Source organism: Peromyscus californicus, unplaced genomic scaffold (genome assembly GCF_007827085.1).
Source record: "Peromyscus californicus insignis strain IS unplaced genomic scaffold, ASM782708v3 Scaffold_24__1_contigs__length_46423439, whole genome shotgun sequence".
Classification (NCBI taxonomy): Eukaryota; Metazoa; Chordata; class Mammalia; order Rodentia; family Cricetidae; genus Peromyscus; species Peromyscus californicus.
The window spans coordinates 1,595,042-1,618,436 of record NW_026294535.1 but is presented as its reverse complement, the minus strand read 5'-3'; the positions used below and the strand labels follow the sequence as shown (position 1 = coordinate 1,618,436).

The following is a 23,395-nucleotide window of genomic DNA, read 5'->3' as shown; positions in this document are numbered from 1 at the left end:
GGACTCAGACTCTGAGGCCAGAAGGGAGAGTGAAAAGGGTTGAGAGGAGGGAGGCAGGAAGAAGCTGTGTGAGGGAGGGGCCGTCTCTGTCTGGAATGCTGATAACTACCGTTGAGCAAGTGTCCAGAACGTGCCAGGTACTATTTAAATCACTTCATCACTCAAAATAACCTTTATGACTTAATCCTGTTTGACAGATGAAGAAGCTGAAGACCAGAGAGGTTAGGTAACATTCTTATCATCACACAGGAAGTGGGGGAGCCAGAATTCCTACCCAGACAGTTGGACTTCCTAACCTCAGTCTTCATAAAATGATCAAGTCTGATTGTTTTGTGGTGGAGGACTGGTTGGCACCCCTGAGCTTAGCCCTCAGGCACACCCTGCTTATTTCCTAGTTGACATCTGAAAATTCGAGGAGTGATGAGGATTTGAACAAGGAGACTCCAGCCTGTAGATACAGAATGAGAATGCAGCTTCTCCTCCAGGTGTGGCAGCCTGAAGTCACATGACCAGCAAAGCCTCCTGGCCAGTGTCGTCTACAGCCTGCCTCAGACATGGATGAGAAGCCTTGAGAGGATAAGGTCCGGTGGAGTCTCCATGTAAATTTGCTGACTAAGAGTGAACCCTGCCCCATGTTGGGTTCAGTGGAACCTAGAGGGAGAGACAGGCTGGCTGCAGGGGTGAGAGGTACAGGTCAGGGAGGTAGTGGAGAGTAGGGAGAGGCTGCTGATTTTGGAATTGGTAAGTCATGGGCTCCTGCTGTGTCCCGTGTGTGTGTGTGTGTGTGTGTGTGTGTGTGTGTGTGTGTGTGTGTGTGATCTGCCCTATGCCCCTTCTTCCTGAGGATGAAATGGTTCTTGTACATGTATGAATAGATATGGGCTTGCTGAAGCACCTAGGGAACAAGGCCATCTCAACCAGAGACTGCTGTGACCATTCCTAAGAACTGAACAGCTCCTGAAATACTTAATAAGTTAGAGTCTTTGGGAGATAATCGGCTCCACCTGGCAAAGCCATGTAGAAAAAGCTACGTGAAGCAGGAGGATACAGATTTATTTCTGCAGGAATTCTCAACACCTTTAGCTTCTGGGTCATCAAACTCCATCTCCAGTCATGTGTCTTAGGATTATCTATTCTTGTCTTTTTTGTTTTTTTTTAAGATTTATTTATTTTAAGTATATGAGTGCTCTGTCTGCATGTTCGATGTTATGCCAGAAGAGGGCATCAGATCCTACTGTAGAAGGTTGTGATCCACCCTGTGGTTGCTGGGAATTGAACTCGGGTCCTCTGGAAGAGCAGCCAGTGCTCTTAACTGCTAAGCCATCTCTCTACCTGCTAAAGGGAAGACTTAATTAAAAGAGAAAAAAGAACTCTCAATTTTTACAAATCTTAAAGTATTTTGGAATCTTTTGCAGCACTTTGAATGTGAACCAGTACGTTGTTGAAGACTTAAAAGAAGAAGAAGGAAAAAGGCCAAGTGTGCCACCGAAGGCATCGGGGCAGATAAAGCCAGAATTTATAGGTGGGTGCTCACTGTGTGCAGACTGTGTCTTACACAGGACCGCAGTTACTCACTGACAAGTCATGTGTCATTTTTGTTAGAAAGGGAAGCTGAGTCCCAGGGAGTTTAGCTGTCCAAGGCGGCCAGGATGACTCCCAGGCTGGTGTCCCTGCAGGGATGGATGGGGCCCAGGGCCCAGGGCTGCTGGGAAACACAGAGTAACAAAGATGGGCTGGAGGAGCCCGCACATCCGCTGCCTGAGCTCTCCTCTGGCCAGAGACGCTTGAGTAAATGAGGGAAAGGTCGCGTCTTTGAAGACAGACAAGCCATAAAATGTCAGACTGCATCGAGATTGGGACACGGAGAATGCGGATCTTAGAAGGGAGCCTCTCTCCCTTCAGCGCTTGGCAGAGTCCTGGACCTGCCAGGTATTCACGTGGGTCTATTGGGATTTTTCTGCCACATTTTATTTTTTTCTCATTTCTGAAAAATGACTTGGAAGCCACTTTCTCAGAAACTGGCTTTCATTTTACATAGGGCAGCTTCAGCAACTTTATACTGTCGTTTACAAGGACCATTGCATTTACAATAGCCCACTCCATATTAGAAATAAAACCTTTTGGGGACAAAAAGTATGTTTTCTCTCCCGTCTAGGGCCATCAGTCTTTTCTAAGGAAAGGATGAAATGGATATTTATGAGAAAGAAAAATGGGAAGTGGGCTGGAAGTTATAACCTTCGTGGTCTAGTCCCAACAGAGTAAAGATGAAACATTCTACCCAGCTGGGTGTCCGTGAGCACATTTCTAAGCTTCTCCATATCAGTTTCCTCATTTGTCAAATGAGAGGATGCCTTCAGGGATGTGCCCTAGTGACCCACCTCCCCCTGCTAGGTCTCATTTCCCCGAATGAATCACACACCCAGCTGGAGCCCTAGCTCCTTGCTTCTGGAGTCTGAGCTGGGTAGCCTCCTGTCATGGTACTGTGTGGATGCTGGTCAGTGCTGGAGTGATGTCTGGTGGATGGTTACTATGTAACAACCACATACCAGAAGCTATTACCAAGTTTGAGGGTTTGGACACCTTCAACATTCAGAACATGTTTGCTTCTCTGTCTGTTTTGAGTCAGGGTCTCTTGTAGCTCTGGCTGGTCTCAAACTTTCCATGTAGCTAAGGTCGGCCTTAAACTCCTGATCCCCATGCCCCCATCTCCCAAGTGCTTGGATTACAGGTGAGACCACTAAATTGTGCTGGGGAATATTATTTTAAAGTGTGTTACTTTTGTTTATGTTGCATTTGTTTAACTCTGTAAAGCTGTGTCACGGTGCCTTGTCTAAAACACCTGGTGATCTAATAAAGAACTGAACAACCAGTAGTAAGGCAGGAGAAAGGCTAGGTGGGACTGGAAGGCAGAGAGAAGATACAGAAGGAGAAATCTGGGAGGAAAAAAGAAGTAGGAGCAAGAAAAGGAGAAGGAGCAAGAGAACATGGAGAAGAGGACATCAGGGGCCAGCCACTCAGCTATACAGCAAGCCACAGAGTAAGAGAAAAAGAAAGATATATAGAAATAGAGAAAGGAAAAATCCCAGAGGCAAAAGATAGATGGGGATAATTTAAGAAAAGCTGGGTAGAAACAAGCCAAACTAAGGCCAGACATCTATAATTAAGAATAAGCCTCTGTGTGTGATTTACTTGGGAGCTGGGTGGTGGGCCCCTGAAAGAGCAAAAACAACCCACAACAAAACTGTGCTTTTTAGGAATAACAGGTCAGGTATCTTTGGATTACCCTTCCCAGTGGTTGTCTCTTTTCGGCTTACTCTGGGCCTGAGGTTGCTAGGCCGGTCTCCTTTTGGCTTTAGTAGTCCAAGTGTGGCTCTGTTGGTGCCACAGGGCAGGAGGTGTGCACAGGTAGATGTCAAAGAGAACCAACCAGGCTGCCCACTCTCTTTTGTCTCTCCATCTGCCTCATGTATACTCACCATTAAGTGAGCATGAATGCCACCAAGCCTGTGCCCAAGCATGGGGATGCGGGGATGGTGGCCCTGGTAGTGGAAATGACTATCACAAGGCTAATGGGCAGTTACCACTCGTGATCACAAGTGCATCACGACATGCACTGTGGATGCACTGCACTGAAGGAGGAGTCCCATTCCAAGTGGAGCACGGTAGGAAAGGGCATGATCTTGCTACTCAGAATGGCAGGCACCTTGAAACTTACCGTGACATCTGGAATTTTCTTTTCAGTATTTTCAGGCTGAAGTTGACCACAGTAACATGAAACTCTGAAAAGTTACAGAAGAGGGGAGGTGTTACGATTTGTATTTCAAAGTCTCCCCAAGGGTGTGCTAAAAGTTTGGTCCCCAGCCTGTGGCACCACTGGAAGGTGGCGGAGACCTTTATGTCCCTGGGAGGATGCACTTGAGGGGGGTTTGGAACCCAGGACTAGTCTTTCTCGTTGTTTCCCAGGAGAACAGGACTGACTCCTCTATCACTTGCTCCCGCCATGAGGGTGGTGCCCATCATAGTCTCAAAGACAGGGTCAAGTGACCATGGAGTGAATCTGAAAATGTGAGCTCAAAGCCAGCGAATTGTCACAGTCATTTTGCTGCAGTAACAGGACGCTGGCCCACACAGGAGGATGACATAATACAGAAGGGCAGTCACCTGCCCGAGGACATGCTTCATAGAGGTGTCCAGTAAACAACCACAGAATGAATCCAGGCATCAGTGACTGGTGGAGAGATAACCGAGGAGGAGGAGCAGGAAGCCATGAGATCATGATGACTCCCAAACCCCAGAACCCGGCTGGTTAAACCATGGGCAGCCCCCTGGAGCTGGCTGGACTCAAGGCGCTCGGTGCCAGCCTGTAGACGGTGAGCACTGCTGGTTCTGCTCAGTCGATCTCATTTCGTGCCCCAGGGCTGTCACTCTGACATCCTGGCACGCTTAAGGAGAAATGGGTTCTCTCCTGTGCTCTGAAGCACAGCTCTGCACATGTGTAAAGTCAAACACACACGCGTGCGCGCGCACACCCAGACACAGACACACACAAAGCCATAGGAAATGTGTCCCCTAAAGTGTTAAAAGTGGGGTTGACACTGCTATAATGATGAATAATTCATTTGATTGAAAATGATACTGAGGTTGACAAAATAGAGAAAGGTACAAATAATTTAACAAACCTCCTGCCACCTTGAGTTACTGTTAACATTTCATCTAACTCGTTTCAGATATTTTTATGCTGGTGAAAAATTAGAACTGAAGGCTGAGTTCTCCTGACAGCTCCGTGGGTAAAGGTGCTTTCTACCAAGCCTGATGCTCTTAGAATGATTCCCAGGGTCTGTGTGGTGGAAGGAGAGAAGTGACTGTCTTCTACTGTTAAGATGTCTTCTACTTTGCACATGCAAGCTGAGGCACACGCATGCTCTCTCTCTCTCTCTCTCTCTCTCTCTCTCTCTCTCTCTCTCTCTCTCTCTCTCTCTCTCTCTCACACACACACACACACACACACACACACACACACGAATGTACACATGCATACATGCATGTACACACACAAGCACACACATAGGCACATTGCACACATGCATACACATATGCACACAATTAACAAAAAGTAGATTAGAAAACCTGAAAATGAGTAAGGGTTTCCCTTTCCCCCTCAGGGTCCCCGTCCCCCTCAGTCTACTTCTGCCTCCCGCTTTCCTTTCATGGCATCTCTCACTTCATACCCGCAGGAGCTGGCAACATATATGTGGAGTGATTTCCATTCTGTCTTTTATACTTGACAATGTTATTTTAAACAACAGGTAACATGAAAGAATGAAATAATTTATTTTTCTAAACACAATTTCTCTTCTTTTAACAGCCAGAACATGAGACCAAAAATCTCAGGTTTTAAAAAAGATTTATCTTAGTTTTTAAAATGCGTGTGAGTCTGTGTGTGTGTGAATATGTGTGTATGCACGTGTGTGTATCTTTACGTGTGTGTCTCTGTGCGTGCATGCATGTATGTGTGTCTGTGTGTATGTATACCACAAGTGTGCAAATGCACTCAGAGGCCAGGAGAAGCCTTGGATCCCTGGAGCTGGAGTTACACGTGGCTGCTGTGGGTGCTGGGAACCGATCTATGGTTCTCTACAAGAGTGGCATGGAGTGACTCTTAGCCACTTCTCCAGACCCTAAAATCTCAGTTTTAGGATTAGCATTTTCCAATAGACTCCATCACCAAGAAGAGAGTGAGTCATTGATCCCGGAGGATGCCTTTGGGTTCTGTCTTGCTGCATGTCTACAGGGGTCCTAAGTGAAGTGTCACTACAATAGCCCTCCACATCCATGGGTTCTGAAACCTCAAATTCAACCAGCCTCAGACTGAAAATGTGTGAAAAGGAAGGGTCTATATTATACATGTGTAGCTATTTTTCTTTAATGATTCCTTAAGCAATATAGTACAACCACTGCCTATCTAACACCTACACTGTGTTAGACAGGGCGAGCATATCAGAGATCTTTTAAAGTGTGCACTCAAGGATGCTCATAGGTTATATGTAAATGCTGTGCTATTTTATTTGAGCATGTGTGGCTTATTGTGTGCACGCGCGCGCGTTTGTGTCTGTGTGTGTGTGTGTGTGTGTGTGTGTGTGTGTGTGTGTGTGTGTGTGTGTGTGTGTGCAGGTGAATACACCCACATGTACATGTGCTGAGGCTGGAGGAAGATACTGTGTGGCCTGCTCTGTCACTACCAATCAAACTTATGTCCTTGAGACAGGGTCTCTCACTGAACCTGGAGCTAGATAGACAACCAGCTAGACTCAGCCATCTTCCTCTCCTCTTCCCACAGCACCAAGGTTATAGATGTGCATGGCCATGCCCAGCTTTTTATGTGAGTGCTGAGAGTTGACACTCAGGTGCCCATCTTGTGCAGCAAGTGTCCACTCAATTACCTCCCTAACCACTACTCCATTTTTTGTCAGGGACCTAAGCCTCTGCCAGTTTTAGGGTCCACAGGGGTGAGGGGCCTAGAGCTTGTTTCTCCCAGACAGCGAGGGTGACTCTGTACATACAACATCACAAGAACTTTCTGTATTTAATTTCCTGGAATCTTCTTAGAACTCTGGGGGAAGGTATTTCTCTCCCATTTTTCTGATGGGGAAACTGAGAGTCAGAGGAGGGAAGCGATAAGTGGGCTGCTCAGTTAACAGCAGGCATTCTCACAGTTGTCCCAGTGCTCAAGCCAGGAGACATCCCAGTGACAGGAGCGGCAGGCACTCTCAAGTCCTTGTCCTCATCAGCAAGGACTTCTGTCTGGTGCGCTGTTTTCTGTCACTCATCATTTTCCTGAAAACCTGTCTCCTTGGGCAACACTTTCCATCACAAAAGGTGATTTGTTTTGGAAATATCTGAGTAAAAACAGCTCTGTAATTCTTGATTTTAGAGCATAGAAAAACACTTGCTATTTGGTTGTATTTTCAATAGACACTTTAAGAAGCATGATAGTCACTCATGGGCTAGAGAGATGGCTCAGAGGTTAAGAACATTGACTGCTCTTCTAGAGGTCCTGAGTTCAATTCCCAGCAACCACATGATGGCTCACAACCATCTGTAATGAGATCTGGTGCCCTCTTCTGGCAGCAGGCAAACATGCAGTCAGAACACTGTATACATAATACATAAAATAAATCTTAAAAAAAAGATAGTCACTCATAAATTATTACTTCTGTGATGATCACCCCAAATGCTATCCAATAACCTTTCCAAGAATAACCAGTGAGTGAAAAGTGAATCAAGAAATAGACCAGTTATGTTTGAAATCTACATTCTGTGCACTAGAAGCATCAGCAAGCTCAACTTCCAATTACTTAGTATTTCTCAAGGACCAGCAGGCTTCTGATGTTTGGGGGTGGGGTATCTGGGTAGACAAGGTTCTTATCTATGGAAGTTTCAGCTTCAAATTCTCATGTGATGTGCAGAGCTGTGAGAAGCTCTGGGAACATAATGGCTGGAGCTTGTGCAGTGCTGTGTGGCTAAGAACATCCACTCAGACAGGATTTCAGCAGCTGACCCAATAAGGTGGGGAAGGGGCTCTCCCTGTTCTCATTTTATTGAACAGGTAAGTAGATTGCACAGAAATGTGGTAACTGACTGGGGTCACCTGCCTGGACAGTGACTGTACCCTCTCTCCAGCTAAGGATCCATCTATGGTCTTTCTGCTGGGGGATAGGCTGATTGGGGCTGGAATACTGGTTCTGATGCCCTGAGCCAAAGCACCCTTGACCAGAACCCATCCCCTACAAACCTCACATCTCCTATAGGAAGAGCATGGCAACTAAGTGCTTTAGAAAAGACAGGAGAATAACAGGAGCTGAGGAGAGACCCCAAACCACAAATGTCTCAGATCAGGCTTATCACCAAGAAGGGTTCAGTGGGATCCTGAGAAGGCTCATGAAAGTGTGTGGTGACACCCTCTCCTCCTCTCTCCTCCTCCTCTCCCTTCTCTCTCCCTTTTCTTTATTTTTCTTCTTCTTTGGGGGTGTGTGTACATGTGTTTGTTGAGGGGGGCAGAGATCAATGTCAGGTGTATTTCTCTGTCTCACCTCACCTTATTTTTTTGAGGCAATATTTCATTGAACCTGATTAGACTAGACCGGTAAGCCAGCAAGCCCGGGACCCTCCTGTCTCTCCTTCCCCAGTGGTAAGATTATAGATAGGCTGTAGCCGGAAGTTTTCCTGTGTCCCACTTGGCCCTCAGTAGCTTGTAAAATAATCACTCAGAGGCTTAATATTAATTACAAACTGTTTGGTCTATGGCTCAGGCTTCTCGCTAGATAGCTCTTTCATCTTAAATTAACCCATTTCTATTAATCTATGTGTTGCCACTTGGCCGTGGCATTACCAGTCTGCTGACATGTTGCTCCTTGGGTGGCAGGCTGGCGCTTGCCCTGACTTCACCCTTCTCCCTGCATCTCTGCTTGGATTTCCCACTGACTCTTATCCTGCCTTGCCATAGGCCAAAGCAGCTTCATTTATTAACCAATGGGAACGACACATATTCACAGCGTACAGCAAGACCATCCCACAGCAATAGCCATGGGCAGTCCAGTGTGGTGTGGGTGGTCCAGTGTGGAGTGGGTAGTCCAGCACAGTATGAGGGACCCAGCATGGTGTGGGGGGTCCAGCATGGTGCGTGGGGGTTCCAGGGTGGTGTCAGGGGTCCAGTGTGGTATGGGCAGTCCAGCAAGGCGTGGGTGCTCGGGACTAAACTTCTCGTGAGACAAGCACTTTATTGACAGAGCCGTCTCCTCACCCTGCGTTAACTCACCCCGTGTCTCCTCACCCCACCTTTCCTCTTGTCCTCTCCTCCTTACATTCCCCTCACACCCTGTCACCTCTGGCTGGGCCTTCCTTCTCCCACTCCAAGGCTCCTTCTGTATTTTTGAACATAGGATCCAGAATGGCCACCTTGGCTCTTACCTGCCATCTTGACCCAAATGCTGATATCGAGGAACCAGACTTCCAGAGCATCAACTACAAATCTGAGAAAGAATATTCTCAATATGGACTTGTTTGGGTTAGGTTGTATATGGGGCCTGTGTGGTGGGTCCGCAGTCAGTACATACTTAAGCTGGTCTTAAGCCCATGCTGTTTCTGTAAGACAGGTACTACAGCACTCCTACAATTGCATTTCCTCCTCACAGAAACTCTAAGAGAAAGCAAACAAACCTGTTTATTTCCATGAAGAAGTCAGGACTGAACAAAAACTAAATCATTTGCTTAAGACACATGGGCATAGGAAGCAAAGGCTAAGACTGGGCGCCAGCTCCTTCCCAGTTCCAGAGCAGGCACACACGCACACACACGCACGCGCGCACACACACACACATCAGGTAGCACTGCACACAGGACACATGTGGCCCCTCCAACCGAGAACACTGAAGAGGCACTCTGGCTCCATCACGGCTTGGAGGAGTGTGGGACCCTCCTAAGACTCTGTGATGATGTTCATGCTCCTTCTTGAGTACTGTGTAGAGTATCTCTCTGGCCTGCCTCGGTCTTTCATCTGTCAGCTCCTCGACTCTCCCCATTCAAGGCCCAACACAAGACCCCAGTGGCTATATTCCCAGGCTCCAGTCTGTCTTTGTGCTGTCTCTTGGCCCTCAGTACGGGGTACCAGAGGAAACATAATTTTATCAGAGCAGAACCAAGTCCTTTTAGTCCCTGCATGGTGGAAGGCTGGGAGAGCTATCACCACAGGTAGTCTAAATGGGCTGGAACATTCGTAATGTCAGCTACAGGTGCCCATCCCCATCTCAGATCCTCAGTAGAGCTCAGCTTAGGCCAGAGACTCGGGAGATGGTTGGATAAGGCTCAGGGTAATCTTGGCAGGGGATTCTAAGAAAGGCATGCATTTTTATGGCGGGTTCCTTGGAGTGATTCACTTTGCTTTGTTCATGATCCCAGTCTTTAGTGATGGAGTTTTTATCTGGGCCCATGACTGCCCATGGCAGTGCAGTCTCTTCTCACGACTCCATCATGAGGATGGAGGTGATGGGGGAAGCGTCTGGACCCTTCAGGAAGATACTGTTTACTCCTTTTCCCCTCCAGTCAGAAGTCACATGGTAGCAGCCATTTTGGCCTTCCTAGGCAGTGCCTCTGGAGCACTGGGGTTCCTAACAAGTTGGGGCTTCCGTGACAGCCATTTACTGTCCTACAGATCATGAGGCTGGGAGCCAGTGGTCAGGGTGCTGGCAGGGTTGTCCTGAGGATATGAGCTGCCCAAGGCCTCTCTCCTTGGATTGTAGATGGCTATTTTCTCTGTGGCTTCAATCTTCTCTTTGTGTGAGTGGGCATGCAGATCATTTTCCATTCTTATAGAGACCCTGGTATTAGGCATTAAGGGCACGTCTTGATGACTTCATGCTAACTTAATTGCCTCTGCAAATGACGCTGTTTTCAAATAAGGCCATGTCCTGAGGTCCTAGGGGTTAGGATTTCTGCCTACATGTTTTTGGAGGAGAAACAATGCAGCTGATATAAGCCTTGCAAACAGATCACCTTCTGGGACTGGGAGGCTCTGTAGCTGCCAGATTGCTGTTCTTAATGCAAATCTCTACCAAGGAGTCTATGGGTCCAAGACCACATCCTTCCCAGGTAGCCAAGTGTCTCTCTGTGAGTGTACAGCCTTGAATGTGGACAACCCTTAAAGGCCACCATGGCTTCAGGGTACTTCCAGGCAGCTGAAGCTTTGTCTGTAACCACATAGCTACCCAGCTCCTCCTCTGCAGACCGGCTTCTAGTTGCTCTGTTGATGCTGATCCCGAGGCCAGTCTCAATAACTCAAAGTCAGTTTTGAGTTGACTTCCTAGATACATCACAGAGAAGCCAGACCTGAGAGGAACCCTGTGCACATAACACCACCAGCCAGCATAGGGATGCAGGCTATCTACAGCTGGGCTGGGCTATGCATGAGAAGGACATTTCACCTTCCAGGGGCTGCTGTTCTCAGGCTGTCCCTGCATCAGAGCCTGTGCCCCCAGGGATGCAAAGAGCCTATTGAGGGAAAGTTTCCAGATCTCACGGTTCTGTGGACCTGGCATAATACACGCCCCCCCACCCGGGCTCCAAGTCTGTCTGCACATCACTAAAACATACTTACTTGTGGGTTCTACCAGCATGTTGGGAGGTTGTGATACAGGCACTGAGACTGGAGTACAGCTGGCATTTGGGGTGCACTGGAGCTACCAAACATGTTGAATTTTGACTCAGAACCTCAGTTCAGTTCTTAGCCATCTCTTTCTGCCTCTGGCTTTCGATCCCCCCCCTCTGTAAAGCATCGGCAGGTTATCTAAAGTCCCCTTGTTCTGCCTGTTTCATAAAGATGCCTGAGGCCGAATCAAGCCCAGACGAGGACCTTAGAAAGGTCAACAGCACAGTCCGAACCCAAGGTGTCCTTAGCATGATTGCTTTTGACATTAAAAGGCTGTTTTGGTCCCAGGTCACACGCAGCTAAGGCTTGACAGATGGTGCTCCCCAAATGCTCCCAGGGGCCTCTTAACCTGGGGATTTTCCACTGAATGCAGCTTTCTTTCAAAGTTTTGTTTTGTTTTGAAACTGGAGAGGCAGTGACGAGCCTGGGCTAATCCTGCATGCAGGGCTGAGAGACTCAACCAGCAGAGAGCAGGGCAGGCCTTTTATTCCCACTTGAACTGCTGGAACCTTTGGCTGACCTGGGAGGAGGTAGACGCTCAGTCTCCAACACAGCTGGCCACAATAGACCACAGGTGAGAGGCAGGCTTATGGCACTTCCCAGAGGTACCCGGACTGAGCTGAGCTAACTCCTAGTCTTTGTCTGGGTATGTCACTGGGAGGGGAGGTAGTGGGGGTGGGATGGAAGAGAGGGAGAAGTAAACAAGGGACTCATAGCAAGACTGGATTTGGAGGGGATCTTTCTCCATCAATTCCAACCTTCTCTATTGCTAATTGTGGCACAAGGCCCAGAGAGGTCTAGGAGTTCACAAACATCACACAGCTCCAAAGAGAGCAGAGGACTTCTAACCTCACAGCCCTTGGGCTGCTTATCACTCCCTGTTGACTAGAGCAGTTGAATGGTTTTATCAGAGTTGTGGGGGCGGGGAGGGTCAGACCCAATGTCACCCCTCAGTACCAGCCTCCCTCTGGTGTGGCTAGGTTTTTGGTAGATGGGCTGATGGTAGACAGGCAGTGGCCTGGGTGATTCTGCTTAGAAGTACAATAGCGGTTGAAGTCAGTCTTATTACTAGAGTTAGGGTGAGACCCTGGGCCCTGGGAGCCTCTGAGAAGCCAGGTTCAGCCGCCTGTCCTCCAATTAAAGACACAATTACTAACGAAAAGCAGAATAAGGGAATTTATTCAATGTAGCTATATTGGGAAGAGGAACAAAGAGGTCCAGTGAACCCTGTCAAGTTCATCTTTAGTTTCCTGAAGGAAGTTTATGTTTAAACAGAGGGCAAGAGGTAAGCACAGCTCTTCGGACCCGGTCAAGGCATGGCCTCTCCTGTCACCGGAGTCCAGGTTCCAGTTTCTCCTACATGGTGGTCTGACAGACGTCAGAACTGAAAAATCTCTTTCCTGGAGATGAGATCCTCTCCTGGCTGGCACCAGGCTTCCGGTCTGTTGCTTCACCCATCATGAGAGTCCCGGGAAACTCCAGTTTCTTGGGAGCCATTGCGTCAATAGTCCGAAAGCCACAGGGAAGGACACAAGTATCTCCCTAGAATCGTTTTGTTCTTGCCAGGATGGTCACAGTCCGAAGACTGCCCCAACCCAGGGAAGGTACCCTCCATGAAAACCCCACTTTGGGATGCCCCTCTAGAATCTTCTGGAAAAAAAAAAAGATCCTGGGAGTGCAGCTGAACTCTGTGGGCAGCTAGTGTTTCTGTAGGGCTGATGTTGCCTGGAGGGACCTTGGCCTGCCTTCTAACTTGGCCCAGGCAGCCTGGGTAGTCCAGATGAGCCTCAAGCCTTCCTCTGACTCCTCTTAGATATGAGGGAGTAAACTCACCCCCCTGGAGCTGAGATGCTGGGGAGAAAGGGCCCAGGAGGAGGGCCTACTGCCTCTTTGGGCCATTTTGGAGGCACAGAAGATCTCAAGATGCTGTGTTGGCCAGTTGGGGAGGGTCTTTGCCAAGAGGAGTGTGGGTGTGGCTCTGTCCCTGAGGTGGGTCCAAGGGAAGGGAAGCAGTACCCACTGACCCCTGACTGTGTCTCCAACTGCCTTCTCACCAAGGGATGAGCATGTATTGAAACAAGATCATTAGGACAAACCAAGCTTGTGATTGTCACAGACATTGTAGATATTCCTAAAGAAATTAAAACCAGGCCCGGTGGCAGTGGTGGCGCACGCCTTTAATCCCAGCACTCGGGAAGCAGAGCCAGGTGGATCTCTGTGAGTTCAAGGCCAGTCTGGTCTACAGAGTGAGTTCCAGGACACACAGGCTTCAAAGACACAGAGAAACCCTGTCTTGAAAAACCAAAATAAATAAATAAATAAATAAATAAATAAATAAATAAATAAATAAATAAATAAAAGAAATTAAAACCAAGCTCCCGGAGCCCTGCTCAGAGCTCCCCGCTGTAACTGTGGGGCATGTGTCCCCAGCATTTGGGATCTGTGTGCACAGGGTCTGACAAAACACCCCTCATTCCTGTGCAATGCTTGAGCCACTTGAGAGCACGGACAGGAGAGGTCCAAATGAAGAGGAGTGATGACTGGCATTGTGAAGGTTAAGGACCAAACAAGCAATGGCCCCACACTAACAACAAAGAATTCAGCCTCCTGAGGGAATGCTGGGAAAGCAGAGGGCTCCTTTTGGAGAGCTTGTGGCTACAGGGCAGGATACAGGGCTGTGAAAGGACCCAGAGATCGCAGGCAAGAGGGCGTGCACCACCCTTCTGCTCCTTGCTGGAGCTTCCCATTGCTACCCCCAGCTGGGAGCCAGAGGTCAGTGGAGTGCAGGATGGGAGGAACAGCTCACGGTGTGTGTGTGTGTGTGTGTGTGCGTGTGTGTGTGTGTGTGTGTGTGTGTGTGTGTGTGTGTGTATGTGTGTGTGTGTGTGTGTGTGTGTGTGTATGTGTGTGTGTGTGTGTGTGTGTGTGTGTGTGTGTGTGTGTGTGTGAACCTCTGGGGCAAGAGAATGGATGTCACGTGACAAGTCTTTTTCTCCTGGGAGAAAGGAGTGAGTGAGGAGTCAGAGGGGACCATGGGGGCAGCAAGACTATGCTACAAGGAAATGAAAGGTCAGAAATGAGAAATCTGCTTCCGGTCCATTATCTGTGTATCTATCATCTTCTATTTATTTACATTTCTATTATCTATCTATCTATCTCTATATCATCTATCTATCTATCTATCTATCTATCTATCTATCTATCATCTATCTATTTATATCTATCTATCTATCTATCTATCTTGATCTATCATCTATTTATCATCTATCTATCTATCTATCTATCTATCTATCTATCTATCTATCTATCTATCTATCTATGTATCATCTATCTATCTTGATCTATCATCTATTTATCATCTATCTCTCTATCTCTCTATCTCTCTCTCTCTCTATCTATCTATCTATCTATCTAAATCCTAGGAAACAATCAGAAGCAGTGTAGACTAGTAATTAAGTGCAGTCTTAGAACCAGATCAAGAGGGCTTGAGCTGAGTGCTAAGGGATCACTTATCACCTGTGCAAGTGTGAACTAGTTATTTACTTCCAAGGCTCAGTTTTCTCGTGTCACAGTGAGACTCATGGTACTTAGGAGACCTAGATGAGTAAATAATATTAGAAATGCCACCTGGCACATAGCAGGCAGCTTCGTCAACAAGTCACCCTAAAGAGACTGGGGAATATTTGGTAACACTTTCTGATGGAAAAGAAGAGCCAGTTCCTCTGTGTGTGTGTGTGTGTGTGTGTGTGTGTGTGTGTGTGTGTGTGTGTGTGTGTGTGTGTGTGTGTCTGCTTGTTCCTCACTTCTCCTGTTGGCTCACCCTGGGTTAGATTCAGTAAGTAGTCTCCTGCAAGCCCAGGAAGTGGCCCTCCAGAGAGTTTTTTTGGGATTTTCTTTTCCAGTTCAGCCTTTGAAAAGAAAATCCTCCAGGAGAGGAAGGAATGAGTCTCAGAGAGGTGCTGAGAATTCACCAGACCCTGGCAGGCAGGAGGGAGCTGTTTATCTTGCTCAGATCCCGAAAAGAGAGAAAGAGGAGGGGATGGAGCGTCGGGAGGAAGGGATCACCAAAGGGAATATTGTATTGGAGACACAAAGAGCAGCTGCCCAGGCCAAGTGCTCACTCACTTTCCCCCCTGGCTCCCTTCCCAGAGAACCTGCTGTCTGAACTGCTGGGTCACAAGTCTGCCTCAGGTCCTTCTCTGCTCCACCTGGGTGTGCACTGGGGCAATCATTAAAAAAGCCTCAACTGCATCAGCTGGAAAATTGGAGTAACATTCCTCACTTGCTTTTAGCAAATTTAAATGACTAATGTCCCTGTGGGGCTGCAGAGGAGCCTGACAAGAAATATGGAAGCCATATGTGGTCACCACAAGCCAAGTCAAGGAACTCAGATAGACATTTTTCCACAGAGAAATGGCCATGTCTACAAGTGACCAATAAGGGTAGGACAATAATCCAGACATAACTAATCATGTGCAGAATGAAAAAAACAAATACAAGTAGGACAGTAATCCAGACATAACTAATCATGAAAAATAAAACTATATGGACTACCATTTCAAACCCATTATTACAACAACAACAATAACAAAAATCAGAGAAAAAGGTGTTAGTGAAGGCACAGAGGAATCAGACCCTCTGTGCACTGGTAGCCTGGTAAAATAGTGTAGCCACTGTAGAAAATAGGATTGTGGGTCTCAAGAAAATTAAACAGAATAACCACATGATCCACAAATTTAACTTTTGGGTACGGATGTATCTCAGAAATGACAGCAGGAGCCAGAAGAGATATTTACACATACATGTGCACAGCGGCATTGCTCACGGTAGCTAAAGCATAGAAATAACCTAAACGCTGACGGACAGACAGACGGATGGATGGACAGATGGACGGATGGATAAACAAGGTGTAGTCTACACAAATGTGGGGACTATGAAATGAAAGGGATTCTGAAAACTACTGCAATGTGGGTGAACTTGAAGTTATGTCTGTTGGAGTTAACTAGGCACAAAAGCACATGTAGTAACCAAGGCCACTTATCTCAGACACTTAGGGCAGTCAGATCCACAGAGACAAGAGGACAAGGTGGTTGCCAGGGACCCGGGGAGAGAGATGGAAGTTGATGACGGGTGTCCAGTCATATGAATGAGCACTGTCCCTGAACTGTGCACTTACAAAATGACCAAGACAGTAAATTTTGCCACACAATTTTATCACCAAAAGGTGATAGAAAATAAATAAAGCAAAGTATTATGACACTGTTATTAATGGCAATTAGTTAATCTCATCTTTCTGAAGTAGATCCTGTTTATGGATGTTCCTGAGCTCAGCTTTGTCAGGTTCTTAACACATGACAACTCAAAGTCTAGCAGCTCAACTCCCAATCCCAGGCTTAGGAAGATTTGCTGCCCCTTGGGGGTCTGTCCTTCTGGAAGTTACATCCTGCATCTCTTCATTTTATTTCTGGGGTCTACCAGTAGGCCAGCTTGCTAGACGTTTTTTCAAAGAATGAATGAAAAAAAGGATCTAACTAAGACAAGGCTTGTTTCTGCCATGCTGACTCCAGGGACATGCACCTTAGGGCTACTGAGGTGGGGTGTGTGAAGAAGGAAGGCATTGAAGAGGTTAATAGGAAATACTGTTCCTCTTTCCCGGGTGATCAGAAGTTCTGTTTAGCTTATTGAGATGGGCAGGTAGGGAAAGCAGAAGTTTGGGCAGAGGGATCGGGCTTGGTTTGAGAGGATTGCTGTAGATGCGAAGTCCTGATCACCAAACAGAAGAGCAGAGCAGTGTCCTCTGCAAGGTCCCGTCACTCCGGACAGACTGGCTTCGTTCCTTTTGAATGACTCAAGAGCCTTCCTGGTACTGTTTTCTTCACAGAACATTCCTTTGCCGTGTTCTAATTCTGGGCTACACAATAGTCACTTCCTGGTAAAGCCAGGCCCGTCTCAGGTTTGAGGTTTGGTGTGTTGATGCTTTTGGAGACTGGAATGAGCACACGTGTGGGGCTTATTTTCACAGTGTTGGGGCCACGGTTGGCCTTTCCCGTCCTGGTGGTCAAGTGACTGGCCTCTAGAATAAGGGCAGAGGGAAAGAGGCGGGACCGGCTCTGCAGCTTCCTTGCTAAGGGCAGTAGGTGGGCTGCCTCAGTTCTTTGTCCCTGCAAGAGTTTGTCCCCTGTGTCCCCTCTCCTCACCATCCCCACCACCATGTACAAATCGGGGCTGCCTGTGGTGTTAGTGAGCTTTGTAACAAAGGGTTTTAAGACATGGCGGCTGAAATCCACAGCCGTTCATTTAGCTTCCGAGACTGTTGCTTCTTTCTGCTGTCTGGGGAGGTTCTACTTCTGTTCTCTGGCCTCACGAATCTGAGGTCAGCTCCAAGCTGACCCAAACGATGGGTTGTGATGTTGACTCATTTGCAGACTTGACTGTCCACTCTCATGTCTGCCAGGCCAAGGTCATGGAGTTAATATTTATGGGTGAAGTAGGAAGTCAAAGCATTGGGTAGCTAACCCCCAATTTACCTGAGGGATATCCTAGAACGAGGTCCACAGGGTCGACCAGGACCACAGTGACAGTGGTTAGAATGAGCTTAGTTTTTATGAAGAGTCATCTATTTATTCATTATTTGTGTATTATGAGCATGTTCATGCATGTGCAGGTGCATTACACACATGTGGAGGCCAGAGGACAGACTTGGCTGTCTTTCCTCAGGCACTCTGTGAACTTCGGTTTATGAGGCGGAGTCTCTCATTTGTCTGGGGCTTGTGAGCTGCTGGGATCCACCTGTCTCTGACTCCCCAGCTCTCAGAGTCTAAGTTTGTGCCACCACATCTGGCGTTTAAGCAGTCCATTATGATGAGAAATAGAGACGATAAAGCCATGACACCAGAGCCCTGGTCTGCGCTGATGGCATACTCTCGTCTCAAAGTCCACAGCCTTGGGATTTTACTCTCTTCTCATTGTTTATCTAGTCACATGGCTACGCAGCTTCCAGGAGGGCCTGGGAAGTTAGTCTTCACTCTGAGTGGGCATTCATACAGTCAAAAATCAAGACTTCTATTCGTATAGAGACAAGACCCAGCATGGTGGCACGGGCCTTTAATCCCAGTGCTGGGGGCGGGCAGGGGCAGGGGCAGGCAGATCTGCTTGCTGTGAGTCTATGGGAGTTCCAGTCCAGCCGGCATCACACAGTGAGGCCCTGCCTATCTCCTAAACAACAGCAGCCAACAGCACAACACAAACAAATCAAGGAGACAACTGGTACAGAGAAGAAGTCATATATTTATTTTGTAAAGACCTTTTAGAACCTCACCTTCCTTAAAGGTGGGGTGAGACAAAGGGCTGACAATATTGGTTACCCAATGGTGTTAAGATTGCTATGAGGAGGGTGCCAAGTAGTTACTATTGTAACTGTCTTCAGCAGGAGCCAGGGTTTTCTAAGGAGAGAAGACACTTTTGTGCCCCTCCCTTTTGCTATGGGACTACTGAAACAATGGATCCCAAGGAACTGGGAATTCCCCAGGGATCTTATGCTGGTGTGGGGTGTGGGGTGGGAGGTGCGGGGGTGCTGAAGCCCAGTGCCAGCCCAAGGGGAGCTTGTCTCCCAGGAAGGAATTTTACGCAGTTCTGACAATTCGTCATGCATCTTGTGGGCCAGAGTGGAGCTAAGACAAGGGTGGGTCAGTGATGGGCAGGACCGTACCTTGGACAGGACTGCTCAGGGAAATGTACATTTTGTCCTCTACATAAACCCAAATCTTAGGACCAGGAAGACAGACTTGGGTGGGTCCCTGAACCTCTTTATTTGTTCTTCCCAATGTGGCTACACTGAATAAACCTCTTTTTATGCTTTTACCATTTCTTATCTATTTAATTGGTGTCCTGAAGACAGGAGGTCCAACCTAGCTGTTAAGGTTGTCGGAGTCCAGGTAGCAACTCTAACAGCTCCAGGAGCACTACAGCAGAGAAAAAGTGGCAGTAATCGGTGTGGGGTAGACAGAAGTCCCTCGGGAGCATATATTTCGTACATTGTTAAAATTATTATATTTATTTGTGTGTATGTCCTCCCGTGGGCCAGTGCCTACATGTCCAGGTCAGAGAACAACTTGCTGGAATCAGCTCTCTCCCTACACAGTGTAGGTTCTAGGCATCAAATTCTGCTCAGCAGACTTGGTAGCAAGCACCTTTACCGGCTAAGTCATCCCGGAGTCATTGAGCCAGCTCTGGAGTGTAACCGTTCTTACAAGCTGTTCTAATACTCCAATGGCTTGGGGCATAGGAAACTGGAAAGCAGACTATGACTCTTCACCTCTGCCTTGGATATGAGCCAGGACTGAGAGCCCTCTCTGAATTTTCCTTAGCCTCTCCCTGGGGTGAAGAAGCTTCCTTAAACTCATGAAGGGCTTCACCTGGAGTGAGTAAAATTCAACCTTTCTGGATCTCAGTTTCCTCAAAGTGGGAAAAAATGAGGCTCACAATGTGGCCACCCAGGGATGTTGCGTTTAATGACAGCAGGGATACCAGGGATTTGCTAGAAAGCTTGTAAGGAGTTGGTACCCAGGATACTACTATTATTTATGGGTCCACTGCCTAATCACTGCCCAGCCTCAAAATGAATTTCGATTTCTAACAGAATGATAACTCTGAGAAACTTTGTTACTTCCTTAGCACTTCTCCTGTAGCCTGTTTTTTTGTTTTTCCTTTCCTCTCTCATCAGTCTGAGTAAGCCCGATTCCCAGCTTCCTTTGCTGGGCAGCTGTGTGGCCAGATTCTGATCAGTCCGTATTGGGAGGTGTTTACGAGCCCTTGTTCCCATGGCTGATCTTCAGCCCTTCTCTTTAAAGAGAGTGTGATATCTGGGACCGTGGAAGCTATCCGTGCCCATGAGGTAATAACCTAAATGCTTTAAAACAAAACAAAACAAAACAAAACAACAACAAAAACAAAAACCAAAAAGCTAAGCAAAAGAGGAAGTCGCCTATATCCTTGATGTAACTGCACAACAATTTACCCCCAGGCTTCCTCTCCTTCTATGGTCACAGTCCTGCACCTGCTCATTCAGCTCTTTCAGGTTGAAAACCTTCTGCTGTAATCCCTCCTCCCATCTGAGGAAAGTGCACCCCCACCCCCAGACTGTTCAAACAAAGTTCTGTACACTGAAAAGACTTTCCCCAAAAGGTCCCTCCCATCTGCCCCTTTTCTGCTGGCTAGTTAGAACTGGACATGTTGACTTTGGATTTCTGCATTCTGGTGTGTTTGTTTAAAGATACAATCAGCCTTTAGCTGCCTCCTCTTGTACGTGTGTAATTGCACTTCTGGCTGACAGCGTAACTTAATTCATATTTGCTCAGTACCAACCTGGTTAGTGGCTACCATAGCCAGAGGTGCAGAGAAAAAGACCCAGACTTGATGGTTTCAAAAGCTCAGCATTTAGGAGAAGGACGGGCAGATGGGCAGATAATTCCAACAAAATCAGGAAAAGCAGGGGCATGTAGACATACTGAGGTGGTGTGGAAGTATGATACCAATCAACCGAGGAAAAAGAATACTTATTGCCCACTCTGGGCTCTACAGTTTGTGTGGACACACTACTTTCAACTTGAAGTCCTAGTCAGCATAAGAGAGTTACCTGATGCCACTCAGGGACCACTGTATCTTCTCAGCCTCCACATTCTAAGGTAGCCAGGTTGGAGTCTACAAATACACCCTCCGAAGGTAGCCGTAGAAATGGGTGGGGAGGCAGAGATAGTTTGGGTACCAGACAAGCTATCTAGGAACAACATAGTAGGCTTGCTTATTTGCATACGGCCAATCGAAACAAGAGGGAGAACCATAAGGAAGCCAATCACAGAAAAGGAAGTCCTCACTATAGAGCTCAAGACCCCATGCTAGCAACCAGCTAGGGTGTGGGGCAAGGGCTGTGACACCCCTCAACTACCTTCCTTTGGAGTACCTCTTGGAGGTCAGAGACTCTGCTCTGCTCTGAGAAGATCCTAGAGCACAGGGTTCTTACTAGAACCTTCTTAGATATTATTGGACTGATAGAGCCTTTGATCCCAAAAGAATATAGTCTGCCCTCAATCTGGAGGTTGTGTATCCGCAGATTCAACTGACCATAGACTCCAAATGCTTAAAAATGACCTGTCCCAACCAGCACTTCTGTTGCAGTCTCTTTTTTTTTTTTTTTTTGTTTTTTTTTTTTTTTGGTTTTCCGAGACAGGGTTTCTCTGTGTAGCTTTGCGCCTCTCCTGGAACTCACTTGGTAGCCCAGGCTGGTCTCTAACTCACAGAGATCCGCCTGGCTCTGCCTCCCAAGTGCTGGGATTAAAGGCGTGCGCCACCACCGCCCGGCTGTTGCCAGTCTCTAAACACTGCAGTATAATGACTGCTTACTACTTGATTAAGCTTCAATAAGTAATCTACAGATGACTTTAAGTATATGGAGGATGGGTGTAGACTAAATGCAGACTATGCCTTTTTCATAAGTCACTGGAACATGGCTCAAGGGACTTTGTTCTCTGTAGGAGGTCCTGGAACTCTGGAGAATACCAAGGAACATTTGTGTGTCTGTGAATATTAATGAGAAGGTTTTATTTAGACAGCCTAGGTAATTTTTATATTGGATGATTTTTCTAAGGTTAGAAGATGTGTGTGTGTGTGTGTGTGTGTGTGTGTGTGTGTGTGTGTGAGAGAGAGAGAGAGAGAGAGAGAGAGAGAGACAGAGAGAGACAGAGAGAGACAGAGAGACAGAGACAGAGAGAGACAGAGGGGAAGAAGAGCTGCAAAGATTTCATTCAATAGGCACCCTGGAGCCTACCTAGTGGCATGATTGTCACACTCTTCAGATCCCTGTGGCTTTGATTGGGTGTTCTGTAAAGGGCCCTTGACAGATGCTTCTGCTAAAGTAAGATGGATTCTGGGGTGTTTATCGGGGTCTCTGCTGCTTCATTGTCTGCAGGTATCACTCACAAGACCACAGCCCAGGTTGGACTCGCCTCGGAAGGCAGGCTGCCCTTCGCCTGTGCTACCATATGGCACTTACTTTCAAAGGGGTGGAAAGTCTTTCACCCACATCGGCTTTTCAAGCTTATTTGGCTATGTCCCAGTTTTGTATCTTTTTGGTTAAGTCAAACATGTTTTTTTCCGAGTATTATTAAAATACAGAGCCAGTGAGATGGGTCAGCAGGTAGAGGTGATTTCTAAGCAGTACTGGTGATGCTAATTTGATTCTGGAAACCCACATAAAGGTGGATGGAAAGAAGTGACTCCAAAAGCTGTCCTCTGACTTGCAAATGTGTGCCATAACAAGCATGCTCCCACACATATGTAATCATACACACAATACACAAATAATAAATAAGATTTAAAACACATTAAAATACATCCCGACCTGCAGAGTGTGCTTTTACACTGAACCAGGACAGGGATGTTTTTGCACTTCCATCCTGTCCCTGATGCCCCTGACAGTGGTATATGATAAGTCTGATGATTCTACTCGATTACTGCTGGGTAAACAGAGGCCTCTAAAGAAACTAAAAAGCAAGCTCTTAGCTTGAATTCCAAATCTCTATGGATGATGCACGTTCTCTGGCCTCCACTTTGCTTGTCTCCAAGTTGGACACAATAATGTGTAGTTCTCCTAACATTTATCTTTTTTTGCTAGTTAATCTACCTGTCCATGCAGCTGTGCATCCCTGCATCCATGCATCTATGCATCTGTGCACCCATCCATCCATCCATCCATCCATCCATCCATCCTTGAACACATTCCTTCACTCACACTTAGCAAGTGGTTCTTTGAAGCCTTGCTTTAGAGTAGAAGGAACTCCAGGGTGCCGAAAGAGAAATCACTGCCTCAAAATAACAAAACCCATAACAATAAACTCTTTACTTGAGTTTTATATTCCCCCAAATTATATCAGGCGTCATTCCCATTTTAAAAAAACATTATTATTATTATTATTATATGTCTGTAGGGGGCACATGCATGCCATGGTTCCTATGTGGTGCCCAGAGGACAACTTTGTGGGTCGTGCAGGCCACAAGAATATATTATAGAGATTCAGCTGTGTATTAAAGCTATACTTTGACCAACCAAGGGTCCGTCAAATGGGAAGCCATTTTATCACAGAATATTTGGTGTTATACAGTTTTAAATATTCAGCCGTGCCTTGCTATGAATTTCTTGTG

At 47.0% G+C, this 23,395-nt stretch overlaps 1 long non-coding RNA gene across 1 annotated transcript in view; it reads right to left on the bottom strand.

Moving 5' to 3' along the window:
* Nucleotides 1-23,395, bottom strand: part of LOC128119579 (uncharacterized) — a 48,531-nt gene that overhangs the window by 10,037 nt on the left and 15,099 nt on the right. Inside the window, exon 2 of the long non-coding RNA XR_008221573.1 lies at nucleotides 3,716-3,779. This is a non-coding gene — a long non-coding RNA (uncharacterized LOC128119579). The remainder of the gene's footprint in view (nucleotides 1-3,715; nucleotides 3,780-23,395) is intronic.